The sequence below is a fragment of the Zootermopsis nevadensis genome, unplaced genomic scaffold (genome assembly GCF_977971745.1).
Source record: "Zootermopsis nevadensis isolate Lab colony 2312 unplaced genomic scaffold, Znev_1.0 Znev_ptg000016l, whole genome shotgun sequence".
In the NCBI taxonomy this organism is placed as follows: domain Eukaryota; kingdom Metazoa; phylum Arthropoda; class Insecta; order Blattodea; family Termopsidae; genus Zootermopsis; species Zootermopsis nevadensis.
In genome coordinates, this window is record NW_028259148.1 from 7,088,417 (window position 1) to 7,107,339 (window position 18,923).

The 18,923-nt window shown below is 38.4% G+C and overlaps 1 long non-coding RNA gene across 1 annotated transcript in view; it reads right to left on the reverse strand.

Annotated features, from left to right (window-relative positions):
- LOC110837481 (uncharacterized) overlaps positions 1-17,916 on the reverse strand; it is a 58,566-nt gene extending 40,650 nt beyond the window's left edge. The window contains exons 1-2 of the long non-coding RNA XR_015535301.1: positions 17,727-17,916; positions 5,788-8,961 (exon numbers count right to left, since the gene is read on the reverse strand). This is a non-coding gene — a long non-coding RNA (uncharacterized LOC110837481). The remainder of the gene's footprint in view (positions 1-5,787; positions 8,962-17,726) is intronic.
- Positions 17,917-18,923: the final 1,007 nt, after the last annotated feature.

An 18,923-nucleotide genomic window follows, 5' to 3' on the forward strand; every position in this document is an offset into this window, starting at 1 on the left:
TAATTACAGTAGATGAGATTTAGAAAAAATTGGGACAATGAAATCAACATTACTTAGGCTTAATAAAACTCAAAATATCATGGATTTTTACTTAGTACTGGTAGTGTCGGCGCAGTAGTTTTTTGCTATGAGCGAGTCACTTTGTGATAGTATAATGCTGTCTGCATCGAGGAGCTTATCGGACTGAACGCCCAAACAAAAGAAATACGCTGACCGTGCCACCTCAGGTACACCGAGTAGGTCCGTCCGCCAGCTCCGCTAGCTTCTCCACCGGCCAGAAACTACTGCGCCGACTATAGTACCATTACTTGCCTGTGGCCAGTTGGACTTGAATCACCAACAACGTAAAAAACCTGAATCAGCAGATTCATTTACCGAGGCCAGTAGCGTGTTATCGTAGAAAAGAAAACAACACCATATAAGGCAGAAACCAAATTTATTAAGCTTGACACAGGAAATGAAAACATCATAAACGTAGAAGATACGATAAGGACAACAACAGAGCGAATTCCACGACAAACGTCACGGAAGAAGCCAAGAACGAGTACTAGAAAAGGTGGAAAGATAAGTTCACACAGAAATTGGATCGGAGCAGGCCGGTGGACCTAAACTTTGAGGAATCACAATCAATGCTATACGATAATGCAGTCCGGGAGGTTACGATGCGCTGCTCGCGTGGCTATGGAGGGGCGGGAGAGAGAAACCATAAGAATACGTATTTTTCTTTAATTTGTTAATTAACGCCCACCTAAATTATGTACCTGGTTGTTGCTAATAGCTTGAGCCCCTAAAACCTGATAATGTAGAACTATCTTTCACAAAGGTAACTGTAAACAGACGAAAGCATTATTGGTAGTGTTTATATTTCGTTTATAGATTTATTTGCGGTTTATTTAATCGCGTTGTTCTGATATACAAAGGCAAATAATAAATTCGAAATTATGTAGTGGTGGTCCAACTGAAAGTACTATCAATATATTTCTATGAACAGACTGAGGAAAACCATGGAAACCTGTTAGGATAGCCGGTTTCTGAGCCGAGAATTGTGAGCTTGGTGAGAACTATTAATTCATTCCATGTTTCGTACGTTGAACAGTTTTTGAGGAAACAAAGTCAGATTTAAGATCACGTATTTTTCTGATTGTTTTCAGCAAAACTGGCGATTTAAAATTCTATAAAAGTCTAATGTCAATGGTCAATGCAACATCTGACGAATTTTGTTTAACATTCAGAGGTCTGAGGGTTCAAAATCGGCATGGAAATTATAGTTTCTGGTTGTATACGCCCGTGTTCAGAGCAGAGGTTCCAGTTCAGCGATTCAATTATTTTAAATGGCTTACCAACTTAAACCAGTTCAAACCGGTTCATGTGTAAATAACAGCGTAATCATCAATGTTAAAAAAGCAGAAGGGGAAAAAAGTTTAACACAAATTTCACAGGTTATTAAAAATATGCAGTAAGATTATTGCTTAAGGACATTCTAACTGCGAAGTGCACATTAATTTTAAATTAACACTTCGTTTTTTCTAAAAGGCAACACGTGGGAATAAGAATGTTACATGCTCACAAAGATTAAATTAGTTTTATATATTTTTAAAAAATACTTTTGAAAGTCAAGAGATTGCAGAATACATTTTCTGAGAGATACTTCTGTCCATATTAAGCACTTAAATAAAATATGGAATACTGATCATTGCTTGTCTTTATTTTAATACGTTAACAATATGACAAAATGAATACCAATGTAAGAAAACCTCTGCTGTGATTTCCGCAAAGCTACAGTAACGTAGACAATTTTATACAATTCAGAGTGAGTCTGTTCTTATTAGCTCGTGGAATGATTTGGATCGCTACCAGCGCAGACTCATTGTCTGACTTCCTGTAAAACGCGAGGAACAACTGTTTTGGGTCTTTAAAAATGTATCGAAGTCATAACAGTCCTCAACATGGCCACGTTAGCTCACAGCGTTTCTCTCTCCTTCTTCAGAGATGAAGAGCAAACCAGACCCAGAACTCTTTTGTAGCAAAAACTTTGTTATTGTCGCCAGGGGAATGTTTTCCCTGAATCAATGTATATAATTGATATAAAGAGCGATTCTCCAAAATAATCTTATAACTTTTATGTTGAGACACGGACTTGGGTAAAACGTGTTCCGACATTGACGTCAATGCCGTATTTGAACCAAATCGAACAGTTCCGATAAGGTATCTGTTTTTATTGTAAATCGTAAGCAGAAGGCTCCCCACTTAATGGTACCTGCACGTTGTGGTGGTGGTGAGGCTTGAGTACCTCAGTGACCCCAAGAGCTACTGGTAGGGCCTCCCTAGCCAGATTGGTCGAGGGGGAGAGGTCAGACTAAAGCCCGGTCTACACGTAACGTCTTATCTTACGTTTTGTTTCATCAGTTAAGATGGTCAGGTAAAACTGACCAAAATCTCATGTCCACACTATTTACGTTTTAGCTACCGTTTTCTGCTCAGTTTCATAGATACCATGGATGAAGTATTACTTGTAGCGATTATTTCATTGCGTCTCGTGAAATTGAAAAGAAAGAAAGTTGTTCGTCGCTCACGGTGGTCTAGAGCAGGGGTGGCCAACCCAAATGATCTTTCGGGCCACTTTGGAAATGCATCATAACTCCGCGGGCCACATATAAAATTATATATCCCCATATTAGATTTAGATACACTATAGACATTTTTTTGGAGTGAAAAATTGAAACATAATGAGTTATTATTATTGTGTTTACTATTATTCTTACATGTAAACATAGATAATATAATAATAATGATACTAAGCGTACATTGTAAAGAAATATATAGCACTAAAAATTAAATATAAAAAATATATAAATATGAATGAAATAAAAATAATGAAATCATTAAAAAATATTTATTTTACTAGTGCGATATTTGTTTCTCCACTCTTTCACTTAGCTTTTGCAAATCGATCTCAATTTGGGTATTTGCACATCGTAATTGGTGTTGCAGGTTAGCGTCCGTTATGTTTGAGCGTGTTTTGTGTTTGGTCAATTTCATTTTCGAAAAAAACGATTCGCAGGTGTAAGTTGAACCAAAAGCGCTAACAACTTTTTGTGCCAGATTTCTCAAATTGGAAAATTTCTCTTTTGTGACGTAAGTGTTATAAAAATCTATTTTTGATTCTGATGTTTCAAAAATGTGTTTTAATTCAATATTGCACTGTAAGTCAACCAGTTCCATTTGGAGATATTCTGGGGCCGACTCGATTTTAACATGAAAGGGAGATGAATATATTTCAAAAATTTTGTTGTATTTGTCTAACTCTAAATTACTGAATCGGCTTTCAAAAGCAGCTGTAAGTTTTCTTATTTCTTTTGCATATTTGATGTAATTGTTACATTTTGATTTCTTAAATTCTTTCAACAATGGAAAGTGGTGAGCGTTATTACTTTTCAATTGCGATTCAAATAACAACAATTTCTTCTGAAATGCTTTCATGTGATTAAATGTATCGATTATAAGGTTATCTTTTCCTTGCAATGATATATTTAATTGATTAAGTTTTTCGACAATATCCACTAAAAAGCATAAATCCAATAACCACTCATCATTTCTTAATTCTGGTACAGGTCTTTGCTTGTCATTCATAAACAAGTCAATTTCTTCTCGTAACTCATAAAACCGCTGTAAACATAAACAGATAATTTTTGAATATATGGATGCACAAATAATGTATTTTTTTAATACATTGGTTTTCACTACTTTGGCCATTATAAAATAAATATATTTTGTAGAAGTGTGATGAATCTCGCGGGCCGGAAAAATGTTCAAGGCGGGCCACATGCGGCCCGCGGCCCGCGGGTTGGCCACCCCTGGTCTAGAGGATGGTTTGCTAAAGAGGGGCAGATTCTCTCATGTGAATTTGCTTCGGGAATTACGTCATGAACCTGAAGATTCGCGTAATTATTTACGAATGGATACGGACACTTATTTGAAATTACTATCGTTAGTAACTCCAGAAATACAAGAAAAGGACACTACCATGAGAAGGGCTATCACACCCCATGAGAGACTGACTGCTACTCTAAGATTTCTAGCGACAGGTAGAAGCTACAAAGACTGACGTTTTACCGGAAAACAATGCTCTAACCGATCCGTTTTCTGAGAGACGTCCGTCTTCATTCAGTTCAGGCAAAACGTCCGTTTCTCTGTCCATACGTAACATTTTGACTGATACGTCTTAACTGATCAAACAAAACGTACGATAAGACGTTACGTGCAGACCGGGCTTAAGACAGGTACCCTGGTCCTCCAGGTTGGGGGTTGGTCACAAGGCTAACAACCTTGCACCGAAACCTCAATCAAAGCCTCGGACAGACGGACCTAACAGAGGACCGAATGGAAGAGGTGAATTGAGGAGGCCATGGACCGAATACGGACCGGAGAGCCATAGAAGGAGAATAAGAAGAAGGAGAAGGCTACTTTGTTACGTCTAATGTTTGTTTCTTTTCAATAATGACATTATGGAATAGGGCTTCATCTTTTCACAGTATTTCTGGCTATTACATTACTGAGGATGGTGGCATATCTCTAAATTGGGGCAGTGATAAGTCTTAAATAAAGGTTCAGTCCGGGTACTGTTTTCAAAGTAATATCACGTCTCGTTCTGTTTCAATTCAACGGTTTAAGAGCTGTAAAAGGTTCGGTAAACCGGTTCACAAAATGTGGTGAATAACATAGACAAGTCTTAATACAGACTGTTCCAAAAATATGTACACACAAATTCAATGAATGAAATAGAGACATTTTAATAAACTAAACCATTACATACGTTAGCACTGGCAATTACTGAATTAGCGAATCTATTGTAGGTGTTCAAAATGACCACCGTCAGATTCGTGGCACAATTTACTGACTGACAAGCGGTCACTGTATTATAATGTGTATACATCTTTTTGGGACATTCTGTACGAATGTTCTATGAAAGAAGCAATTCCATGGAGCAGGGACCTTCTTTAGAAGCTGATATTCCCTCTGTTAATCGATAAATTCCCTGACTTTTATGGAACTAGAAGGTTCATTACTGTGTCCATAAGATCTTGCCATCGGGTACTAATCCTGAGTCAAATAAGTCCCGTCCACTCTTCCACCCGAATTCATTACAATCACTTATAAAAATACTATAATACAAAATAAACAGGCTATTACAATGTATATACAATGAATGGTATAATCACTGCATAATAACATCCTAAATATGAACAATAGACTCGTAATTCGAGTGGAGAAAATGATTTGTCAGAGATGTCCCTGTTTAAAATTGAAGTTATTCGTGGTTAACTACATAATTTGTAAAATATTGAAATAATATAAAATACTATCTCATACATAGTTTGTCTTTAAAAATTTTAAAAGCACATAAAGATCATATTTTTACACGGAAATTAATGATAAAAATTAACAGACTGATTACATTAATGAGAGTGATTTATTATTTTGATAAGAAGTGATAAGTGAAGTAAATATGAATTAAGAGATAGCATTAAAATATTGCAAATAGTGTATCTTAAACCGGACCAATTTACCCAATTGGCTGAATTCGGTTTACGTTTTATGTTAAATGTAGTAATACCAAACACACGATAATTTCAGTAAGATCAAATCATAAGTTTTGCCATGGGCTATTTATGAGGTACAATGCAGATTGGAAGGGAAAAATAGCTACTTGGTATTCAATTTTGCTTCGAATAGCATTCGATTCAGATCCATACTTTCAGCAAAGCGAAATATTAATTCTGTACTTACCAACTGTCCACATATCTTCGTTACCACAAGAACTCGGAACAGACTTAACCCATCTTGTTCTTTAATATATCAGTCACAATACAAACGAAATCAACTGTCTGTACAAAAGAATGGAAACCGTAATAAATTATTTTCGAATTACTCGAAGACAGAAATATACTTCAATTCATAACATTATTCGCGTTCAGTGCTAAAATGACATTTTTAAACAGAAACAATTACAAGGGAAGCCTCGCATAAACTACAACTATAGTTCTTTAAGCCAAAGAAAGTCCACAGACACGCTAAGAAAGTTATAATAAAATCATTGCTTGGACTGACATCCACATTTAATAAACAAATTATTTGTACACTGAACGTAGAACTACAGAACACTGGTTACAAATTTTTAGTACTTGCACACGCCGAGCGTCATTCATTTGTTTAGGCGTGTTTCTACCACAGACAAATGAGCAATACCACGCGTAGTGATTGCAGGTCAATGCTGCTCTCTGCGTTCATAATGCGTACTAAGGGATGATGTCATCAAACGCTACACGTGTAAACAAGTCTGGGCAGCTTTCATTAATATTATATTATTTTACAGGTGAGAGAACTCCAATATGTTGGTGCATACAATGTACAGAAAGTCAAAATTCACACAAGGAAAGTACTCTCAAGGCTTGTGTTTAGGTACAGAAATTGAAATGCGAGATAACTAGAGCACTAGTTCTCAACCTATGGATCGCGAGCCTAAACGAAGTCACGAATACCAATATGATGGATCGTAAACGTTTTATCTAAATTCTGATAATTATATATGACCCCTTTGACAATTATAAGCTATTTAATCTGCGCCAAAAGTCTGATTCAGTATCATATAGGTCACTTGACAGTGCAGTTATGCCAAAATATCGCTGTACAGTCTGTAGGTAGCGTAAATTGAACACGGCACAACTGGAAGCCACGACAAAAAAACTTTATAAAGAAGAGGTTTAAGTAACCATTCATTGAGTGAGTTACATACTGTGAAGTGCTATCAAATAAATAATTCTAGAAAATTACATGCGAAATACGAAAGCAAAACCTGGATCATTGGATGATGGCGATGTATTTTTTAATACTCTAAGTAAAGTAAAGCTGTCCCACTATACGCCATGTAGGCGTTTGGGGTGAGTGGAGGTATAGCTCCTCTCTTCCTTAACCTCGGCTCTAGATGGGGGTGAGTGGTCGGCATCACGCCCTTGCCGGCTTTACCCTGTAAAGGACCCCGGTACCCATTGTAGAGGAGGCTGGGTGGGCCCCAGAGCCGGTCTGGACACAGGAAAAAAAAAAACCGTTTGCCCCCGTCGGGGATCGAACCCCGGTCGTCCAGCCCGTATCTAGTCACTATACTGACTGAACTATCCCTGCTCATATTTTTTAATACTAAAATTTTAAATAAAAGAAGACTTGACACTTCTGGTTTCTCCTAACAAAACTACTGCTACATAAAGAATTGCAATGCCTAAGAAACCGCACACAGTAGCAAAATAATTTATATTTCGCTAAAGATATTCTTTGGCTTCAAGGTCATAACTCATCCATCATGATTACATCTCTTCAAATGAAACTTCATTTATGTGTGCAGAGACGCTAGGTAGTAGGGGGAGTTCAAACCCCCTGCTCTGCCCAATCAATTGTAAGCTCAGCTGGGGGTCAGGGGTGCAACCCAACCAGCGGACCGTCGCTGGTAGCGCTCCTACCATCCTTGGATCGAACCTCGCGAGGTACATCGTACATAATTCTACCGGGCCGAGTCTAGTCTGTATTCTTTTGATAGTGGTTTCAAAATTTTCATATTAATTTTGTATGTGGGGATAATCAGGGTCTGGCAAGGGCACTTATACTGTGAAATCTCGTATATTACATATTTATAAGGTTTAACAGAATTGTTCAGCGCTTGTTAAAATACTACATTTTGCAGAGTTATATACATGCATTTTGTACAAGGTCCATGTTTCCGCATAAACGAAAACTAGTAACAGATAAAAATCTATGTTTTCAAGTGGAATTGACAGACATTCCAATTCTTGCACTAAAGTTATCCCAAATACATGGAAGGTAAATATGTAGTTTAAATCGAGAGTCATATGTATGCCTCCATCTTCCAATATCCATAAAATATTTAACAGTAAAATAAAGTCTCTAAAATTTTGTATTGCTTAAACTATGCTAAAATATAAGTTGTAAAGAAAATTTAGCAGAATTAAAATGTCAGTTTTAACAGCATTACGATATGAAGATGTCTGTCTTCTGAGTTGTTGCTCCATCATCGCCCTGATGATGGAGGGAGTAAAAACCTCTGAAACGTCGGTAAACTTTACTACACGGCGCAACAACCCAGAAGACAGCCGTCTTCATACTCGCAGCTGTGATAACTCTCACTTGGCACGAAGTTACGTATATTTTAACCGTCATATAAACATTTAAAATTATGAAAGTGTTTTTATACATCACTGGACGCTTATATGTTCACAAGCAATCAATCATCTAAAACGTTTGACACACAAATAATGTGTAATGAATAAGATTGCTCGTTGATATTCAATGGGGAAGTTGCTAGTTAGTAAACCAAATAGGTTGCAAATAATCTCGGTGTTGGAGACGCCTGTAAATAGCTTCTATAAAATATTAATATGTAGATCCTGTACAGAACGTTGCTGTATACTGTTAAGGATGTACTGCGCACGCCTCAGAAGAGACTCCCTCGTACGTAAGTGGCGAACATTCGCTTTCACTTAGCATGTTTCGTTAAGAAAACAAGTTCTGAAAAACCCCTTCTCCTCGTAACGAATGATGGGTCCCAAAACCGGTTGCATGTCATAGCAGAGACAAAAAGCCCTTCCACCACTGTTAATCGAAGCCCACAGCCACTCTACTTACCGACTGAGTATTTCGCGATGCCTCAAGACACAACTTGAAACAAAGAAAATATAGATTTACGGTATGATGTCCTTGTGTCTCCCACAACAAGTTTTGAACCAGTTGACGGATTTTCGTGGAATTAGCAATGAACATCACCCCACCCGTCTCCGCACTTCCCTGCCGACAATGATTCCAACATGGCAGCCCTGGGGGTCTTCCGATGTGGGCGGGACATCGGTGCTTCTTCTTTGATAAAATGGCCTCAGCGCGAAATCAGTATTTCTTGATCTGAAGGCAACAAATCATGAAATAGCCACGTGAAATAATGCGTAAACATAGATCACAGTTATACCTACAAATATTTTGCAAAACATCTTCTTCTTTGTCAGAAATTACAAACTTGGCGCTTACTTTCTTTCTTGTAAATATCTGTACAAGCGAAAATGACGTAAATTACATCAATTGATAATTAAACTGTATGAATAACAGTATTCGTATTAATTTTATAGTTCCTCTTATACCCATCAGGAAAACAGACGTTATAATTTATTCGTAGTAGTTCTTGTCGATTTTCGATGTAACATTTATATTTTGTTATTTGAAAGAAATGCCCCAATTGCATAAAGCAGAATTAAACACGAAGACGATCACGAATTGTGGTATTTGAAAAAGGTCGTGACCTACTGCAGCATTCACATCGACAGACTGGGCGAAACATTGAGAAATCTCATAATACCAGTCATTGAGTCCACTAAATCAACCTCCTCGGCAGATCTGAGGTTAAAACAAACTGAAAATAAAATTTTCTCTAGTAAAATCACGCGATGTTAATGTCTTCTTACTTTACGTTTATTACATCTCAGACTGGTTCTAGCTAAGATGGCGGTCAAATGTATGTTGCCTATGTTCCAATACTTGTCGATGGGTTAGGATAACAACGCCCTTGATACTACATTGCTCCGTCGGAAACATATGGTGGAGCTGCGAGCGACATTCCTTGCAATAAAGCGTTGGCTGGCGCACTCTTGCGCCTGCATATTGACCGCCCGGTGATCAACATGCATGGCCTTGACCGCCATCAGCCTCACCCTGCACAGTTAATCTGGGACTCCGCTTCCCGGCTTAAGAACACGACAGAATGCCTTTTGGTACGTGCGTAAACCCTTTCCATGCTTGGTATTACGTGTTCTACGTACAATGCGTAACACTCAAAACAAGAGAAAAACATTAATGTACATCGATACAAAAATAAAATCAGTAGCAGGTTCACTCTCCCAATCTTCCACGTGGTGTTCGAGTCAAGGTCACACTTGTTACTAGGCCGCTGCACATGCGAGTTGCGCAAAAGCTGTGCGGGTGCAAACACAGTGTATTCACGAAGCAGAACACGTTTTCATTCTCGAACAGAACTTCGCATCTTTTTTCGTTTCTTTCATCGTTAGAACGCTTGCCTTGTAATCCTGGGGTCTCGGGTTCGATTGCCGGCGATGCCCGAATTTATAACTTGTGTTGGGCAAGGCCGTGGTCTAGGCAACACGGAGTTTTCCTCCGGGGGCTTCCCCGGTTTCTCCGTGGCATCCCAACAATTACTCCATTCACACACAGAAGAAGGCAATGGCAAACCACTTCTGGATCATCTGCCAAGAACGTATATGAACAGGTCCCAGTCCGAGAAAAGGATGGAAGGATCCTGTTCATATGGACCTGTCGTCAGACAGATCACTAAATAAAAAAATATATAAATATCAACTATTATGATGTCGAATTAGACAGGAAGATGATAATGTAATGTGAATAGGGCTAAGTAAGGTTTTGGAACTTTCAGAGTGGAAATTATATTAGCAAGAATTGTTAAATTTACCCATGATAACTATTTGTACCACCTGTTATAACATTAAATAATTCTGCAGTTTGCCCAAAGAGTGTGTTCTTAACATAAACAGTTATTATTTACCACAAATTAATCGTTTTAATGTTAATGTGTTGTGTTCTCTTTGAGGTACAAACTATTACTTAGAATTTTAGATTATCTTCGTGCTTAAAAGTGTTAACAAAATGTCTGTCAGCTGTAGACCTAGATGTGATAATCGAGTGAGAACTAGATTCCATGGCGATAATACAAAGTTTGATGACGTTTTCGGTGTTGAATATTAATCTAACAGGTATTCTTTTTCACCAGTGATTATTTCGATATTACTGAGCTTTATGCATGCGAATATTGCATAAGCTACTTTTATTTAAAATATTTGTAGATAAGGCAGACATTTTTACGAAATAAAAAAATTATATCAGACTGTATGCTTACTTCTGTAAATAACTCTGAAACAGTGCATTTGTATCTGTAGCGTAACGAACATGATCGTTTACATTACATAATAATCATTCAAGATTTAAATATTAAGCTTACTGTGTGAAGGTGATAAGATATAAGAACCAAAAGTTATGTACAGATGGCTTTTATGTAGAGGGAGTTCAGCGTATATCAAAGAGATGTCCTGTACAAAATTTACATCAACGGGGTTACACATTTAATGATATGAACAAACACACTTATACTGTAATTACAGTGTTATTTCGTCCATACAACAATCGGTAGTGATTAAACTCGTTGAGTTAATTTCAAATAAATATGTAAAATAAGGTATTAAATTAACATTAAATTTATTTTACATGCATAATGAGAAGAAAGGCGTGTTATGTGTAATTTGTACTTACGCTAGGTCCATGATTAGTGTTTTTTTTGCAGACGTAAGTAAGAATCGCAGATCATAATGGCGAGTTGCCTTTGTGTTCATTGTACGACAATTGAAGAATATGCAAAATGGCTGTTGCACCTGCAAGGTTAAAGTATACAGGTCATGCACTTTTTTAATAAAAAAATACGAAGATTAAATATGTAATAAGTTGAAGACTTAACGCGTTGAAGTTATACTATGGGGCGCTATTGAGTTATTTGACTCTCAGCTAGAGCGCTGTTTCGCAAACGTTGAGCCCAGCACACAAGATTTCAGCTGACGCGAATTTTTGTGAGGTACTGTATCTGCGCACACTCAAATATGTTATCTTTCGTAATTATAACTCGTAATACGAACAGACATATTTTGTTTTATTCAAGACGAATATTGACCAACTTGTAACGTCTTCTCAAATTAGAGTAGTCCCACGCCTTTTTTTATTCGTATTTAATCTTGGTAGCATATTAAGGCAATGTCCTACGTAAGCGATAAGAAGCAAGCTGTGCGAGCTGCATAAGCAGCATGGGGTGTCATATGACATAAGGGAATCGTTTGTTGTGTCCTACGTGAGAGAAACACACGGCCTTCCTGCGCATGCGCCTTACTGGCCAGCGCAGCGACCTGCGCGAAAATTTCAAAATATTTGATCTCGGCTTTGGCCGCTGACCGCTTCGCTGTAACCTAGGACAGCGCCACACAAACAGCCAGTTTGATATTTCCGCTTCACCCACGCAACTCGCACCGCTCGCATTTAATCGCTCACGTAGGACACCGGGTAAGAAACGCGAGCCCCCATAAAATAGTGGAAACCTAGATTCCCACATCAACAAATCTGACAAAGGCGTACAGACAGATGCACAAAACTACGAGAACGCCACGAACCATGGATTAAAGTAATTAAATTGAATGTTTTAAAATAATTCCTCTTTCAAAGGCAATACCTGGAACCTCTGACTCATTGCTTCACGGCGTACAGAAAGTGTTATCGTAGTAAAAGCAGCGTTGGGTAACTGCCTTCTATAAGGCACAAACAACAGGGTTGAGTGTAAAGACTATTTGACACACGCTTTAAATTACAATACCAATACACATACGGGGAAACAGTTCGTAATTGGTTCGGGTGGGATATTTTTTAAATCTTGCTTTCGATTATAATTCAGTTAATTTGTTCATGAGTTGACAACAGCCAATCATGGCCAATTACAGCCAGTCACTAAGAACAACAGTATAATAAAATCTACATATGACATAAAAGATCAAGACCTATTGAATATAAACAGGGTCTATAATTAAATTCTTTATTTTAATGTGATAATTCAACAGCTACAGGAGCTAATTACAGTCAGCACAAGAAGATTAAATACACAGAAAAGAAGGACAATACATACATATATATAAAGAAAACGTAAAACATTCCATTTCACAGTACATAACAAAACTGAAGTTAGCAAAAATGCTAATTATCTAATAATCGACTTTAATAAACGATTTAGTATGTTAAAAGATTGTTAAAACAAGTTTACGTTAGACTATTATAGATTTATTTGGCAGCTGAGGTACAGGGAACAAACACACATTTGCTGAAAACAAAGTGTGTAAATATGATTTGAAGCTTTCACAGCGACGTAACTCAATAAAATCTCCTCGGGCGATCAGCCCCGTTAAATGGTTAAACAACAAAACCGACGTTTCAGGGACCGTCTCTGTCCCCATCATCAGGATTCTGATCCCTGATAAATGGGGACATAGACGGTCCCTGAAACGTCGGTTTTGTTGTTTAGCAATTTGACGAGGCTGATCGCCCGAGAAGATTTTATTGAAAGTGTGGAAAGTATCGAAGTCTTTATAATTTTGCTTTGGAACTCTGATGCCAACAGTGACCAAAAACGAAGCGCAGATAACAAAGCTGTTATAAACGTTCCTTATAAACAATACATACAAAATAGTAGCAATAATAATAATTCATATATCTTCGCTCTACTCGCTTAACAGAACATTATTCGTTGCAAAACCTCACATAGTTTATCTCACATGCTCCAAAATATCGTAAAAATTAGCAGATACTTCGAAGTAAAGAATGACAAATTGTTTCGAATGTTTAAACTATATAAAATGTAGGAATCCCGAGAAATACCTAGCCAGTTAGTTGCCTGTGGGCGTAATAACGAGAAGTCATTTGTGATTAGAGGTGCGTCATGCATTACGTTACTAAACGCGACAGTCGACTGCATTTCAAAACATCTTCTCACTGGTGTTTCATGTATAATATATGTAATCGTGTTTGCTGAGTTGCCTGATCCACTTCCGGGGGAAAAAAGTGTTACTAGGACTATGAACTCTGTATTTGTGATTTCCTTTCTTCGAAGATGAAGAGAATAAATGCAGAAAGATAAACAGAGAAGATTCTTATTGCTCAAAATCTATGTACTAAAAGCTAAAATGACGCTACTCATTTTATCCAGACCAGATCTGCACAACATGCAGCCCCCGGAAAGATTTTCTCTGCCCCAGGGGCTATCGGCTCAACCGCGCCGAGCCAATTGGAAAATCGTCTTCCAAAATTAATCAAGTGAAATGAAACCTAACGTTACTTTTAAACAAATGCAGATGATATTTAACTTTTTTCACGTCTCTTTTCATTTTTAAAATTTATTTTATTCTTATAGAAAACATATTTAACATTAATTATTGGCTTTTTACAGTTACGAGTACTTCTCTTTGTATTTCTTCGACTAACAACAACGATCGAATATCGAATGACATCGAGACAGCAGCCCGAAGCACTTCTATCGATTACATTTTGCCCCACAAGTACTTTCTAGCTGTGCAGGTCTGATATAGACAGTTACAAAAACGAACCTTGCTGAAAAAATGGAAAACGATTAAGTTAAAAGAGATATTTAAATAGTTCTAAACGTCAGAAGTAAAAGATCTAGCAAAGATTTTAAAAATATGAAAGTATCAATTACAAACGCTGGAGTCGGAAGTACTTACCCATGTATTAGACACGCAAAAAATGAAATTTTTTTGTTTTCATAATTGATATAATTATCAATACTTTCCTTTCCACATTTTAGTTTCTGTGCCATGAAAATGGCTATATCGTGTCGAAACATATCGCTTATTTAAATTTAAAATGTTAATTATACAGATATACAGCAGGGTAGATAAATAAAGTAATTCAGATTACGCTAACCTTGACCTACCGTGCACGTACTCTGTAATGTTTAACTGTGTGGTATATAATTAGCTACATACACGGTAGCAACATGTATTTACGTCGTTAAATGCATTACAGCCTCGTTTCATGTCTCTTCTGCGAAATGCCGCCAGCTAGCGCACGGCACTGAAAACAGATCAGCAAAGTAGGTCGAGAGGGAGTTGCACATGTCTAGAAAGTGAAACGACGGGACGCGATCGATGTGCAAAACTACGGCCAAGGTCAGCCGTGTCTATTCTTGCCGTTTATTTACTTTACTGTGCGAGTCGGATGTTGGTCGCGCTGCATTCTCGTATCTGAGATGAGTGCGAACTGTTTTGTTACATTTGCTAGCCAGACAGCAGCAGCAGAAACTCTCGCTGCGTGCCTGACCCTCGGCAATGCAGAAGAGCTGAGACTAGACTTGACTACAGAGGGGCTATAGTTCTGCAGGGAGGGGAGGGGTGATTCGCAAGGCCGACAAGCTAGGAGAGGAATGCAAACAGGAAACTATATTGCAGAGAAATGCCTCCCTCCATGATGCCACAACCGCCAAGAACATCATGATGGGAGCCAAATTCCCGGAAATTTCAGTTCACGGAACGCTTCTAAAAAAAGATTCAAAACCGAATTCTTTCGTTGCACAAAACGGAACGTTTTACTTCATAGTAGGCAGGGCCCGTGTTTCCTCAGTCTCTCGAAGCGAATGCTGGGATAGTAGGCCACGAACGTTTCCTTTCACGTTGCTCGCAGTGACGAAGTATGTCCCACAAGTAGAAGGAAACGCCTATAGACTGCCCGGACCGAAACGGTACGACACTTGTACGGGTGAGGTAATAATACATGGGCACAAAAGCAGACTGTAGACTATCCTTTAGGTCATCTGTGACTGTACCTGAGTCTGAGACCAAAAATAGGTTCTTTGCACAAGAGTTTTGTCCTGCTAGTTTGCGTCAGTCACAAGAAAAGTTGACAGTGGAACCACGGTTCCGGAGAATTTGACGTAAATACGTCTTTACGGAAAGGAAGTTTATATATTGGCTTTATTCTAACTATTTCCTTTATACATGCTTTACAATTGAGTAAAGTTTGATTAAAACATTGCTTAATCAACTTGAATTAGTTACGCTTATGATGGGTCTGTGGTAGCTGAATGTAATGTAATGAAATGTAAGGTAAGGTAAGGTAATGTTTTATTTATTTATTATTTAGTGTTCTGTCTGACGACAGGTCCATATGAACAGGATCCTTCCATCCTTTTCTCGGACTGGGACCTGTTCATATACGTTCTTGGCAGATGATCCAGAAGTGGTTTGCCATTGCCTTCTTCTGTGTGTGAATGGAGTAATTGTTGGGATGCCACGGAGAAACCGGGGAAGCCCCCGGAGGAAAACTCGGTGTTGCCTAGACCACGGCCTTGCCCAACACAAGTTATAAATTCGGGCACCGCCGGTAACAATAATGACGAGTAAACAGATGACGTTCCCTAGGTAACCAGGTTACACTTTTTCGTTCCACTTTTTTGCCGAATGACCCTTCCTTATACACGTATTTACGTCAAAAATGGCTTCTTCCTTGAGTACTCGATAGACATGGGTCAAGAAATTCCCCGTCTTCGTGAAATCTGAAGAATCATTACCGTCATTGAATCCAAACCTCAGCTACATCACACCTACACAAATAGCCTGTATGTTAATACTTTCTTCCCACGTCCACGTCCCACCCTGTTCTTTTCCAAATATGATTTTGCATGCATTTCTGGGTTTCCATGCATGCTACATACCTCGCCACTCTCATACTCTTTTGCTTAATCAAGTTAACAGTACTGTACTAGTAAATTAATAAAATGTTATAAAACTCGTTATTACAGGCATATAGTATCGTCATTTTCTGTTAGTTCATCTTTCTTGGGTGCAAATATCGAGACTTAGTTCCCATGAAATACAGAAAGATTCAGACGGTATATAAAATTCTCTGAAGACTGAAAGAAGAAGCTCTGGAAAGTTTCGTGAGAAAAGGTGGGCGAGTGTTAAACTTTTAAAGCATAATACAATCAAATACACGGAATGTCCATAGCTCAGGGGCGTGTTTTAGGTTCAGTTCCAGTCGACAGGTCCGATAAATATGTCAGAAGTCAATCGTTAAAGGAGATACGGGTATTTTAAGTCTGCTGACGGAAATGCAGTGACGTCATTCGGTGTGTGTGTGTGTGTGTGTGTACCAGGATGCCCGCTATCACTGTGCGGTCGACGGAGCGATTCTAAACAAATTCGTTGTTGCTGGTCGAACGCGATTATTACAATTCAGTCTTCTCTCGCTTCCTTGCTACATCTTACGTTTGCGTTCGAGATAAATCGACAACAGGCAAGGGCCATTTTATATAATGAAGAATATATCGATATTGACTACATTTCTTGATAGTGTGACGATAATGCACACGTAACATTCGAAGAATTTCAACGGCGGTACCGGAAGGGTGAGTTTTCAGCAATGTCCACCGGCGACTGAGAGAAAGTGGAAAATTCCTCGAACTGAGACATTAACGACCACAACGACGCCATGTTGGTTTGAAGAACTGCATACTGGAAATGGCTGAGCACATTCAGCCATTAGCGTCCTAATTATATCCGATCGAGATGGCGAACCCTTCTGACATGCAAACTGTCCAGGTTGCACAACCAACTATTTTGCATGTGTAGTAATTTGCTGCAGGCTTCTTGAAGACCAGCAGCTCCACATGAAAATGTTACTCACCGACAACGCTACATACAACAGAGACGAAATAATAAATTCACACTCGATAATCTTCACGCATTCACGGAAAAAAAATTCAGAGCCGTTTATTGGTCAACATTTGGTGCGGTGTTACTGGAAACTAATTTATACCTGCACACAAGAAGTGACCAACCATCTCTCTTGAGGGCTATTTCCATTTCACACAGGGCCAAAATGTCGATAATCTGGGAGCCGATTTTGAACACTTATTTAATTTTCCAAATGTGTCCATCTTGGGCTTCATGTTCTTTTAGTGCACAAACTTCTCAAGAACGAACCTGCACCGTGAGTTACATAAATGACTCATTGGGCGTTACTTTCCTAGTCGTAAGGAAGGAGATTACCTGTTGATTCTTGTGTATTTGCACGAAGCGTCTTGTCGTTTCCTCTTCTGCTCGCGTAACAAACATTACGGCATCTACAACTTAAAATGGGTTCTCAATCATGGGAGCCACACATTAACAAACTTGTGAGGTGAGATAATGTTCCACCAGTCTCGAAGGTGATGTCTGCACAAAATACGAGCATGCGCCTTGCCACCATACCGCCAACATATAGCGAAATGCATTATGGGAGGTCATTTTCATCTTCACGTTTCATTTTCCAAACAGCGGATTTCTATCATGTTTAGGGTGTCTACAATGAAACACTATTTTAGACCGTATAGAAGATTCAATAATCACTTTTCCGTTTCGATTTCAATGATGCTGCACGCATGATTCAATTCTATCAATTTATCACACCTTGACAAGGCACAGAGGAAGGTTTTGTGTTTGAAAGTCAATGAGGCTAAGTCTCAAGGTCGATTGAACCGACAAAGTACGTAAGTAATTTTCCACAGTAACAAATACACGTTGTTGAATCTACGATATTGTGCTGTTATTTAGCGTTACTTCAGCAAATACACTGGTGAAACGGAGGAAAACCAAGAGAAATTTTAGCTATGACAACCAGAAACAGCAATGAGATTCTATCCATTGCTTTAATCTGTAAGATTTTATTGGGCGTATTTTTAACGATCTATGAAAAACAATTTATGTCTTTATGCAATTCATTGCGCACTATTCATAAAACCGAAAGGTTCATAGGTGCTCGCCATTAGATCCTATCCTGAGCTAGTGAACCCAGCCCACACCTACAAACTAACAAGGTACATTTTAGCATGTTAAACCCAGCTATGTCTGAGTCTTCCAGTGGTCACTTCTGTTTAAGTTTCCCAACAAAAACAGGTACACACTTATTAGTTCCAATACGTGCTACATGCCCAGTCAACCTTAATCTTCTTTATGTAAAAGTCCTGATAATATTAAGCGAAGAGTACGATCAGTAATAAAAATAATGCCCACGGCACTGTGCCAAATGCTTCACACGCCTTCCCCGACACAAGCCTGCTACTTGCTTTATCCTGGTTCCCAACTAGTTCAACAGCTACAGGCATATAAAATCTACGCCAACAACCTGTTTATCCAAGATCCTTTTAATATGATAATTACACTTATGCTTTGGCTACGCAAATACCATCCTTCAGCGGATTTTGATTC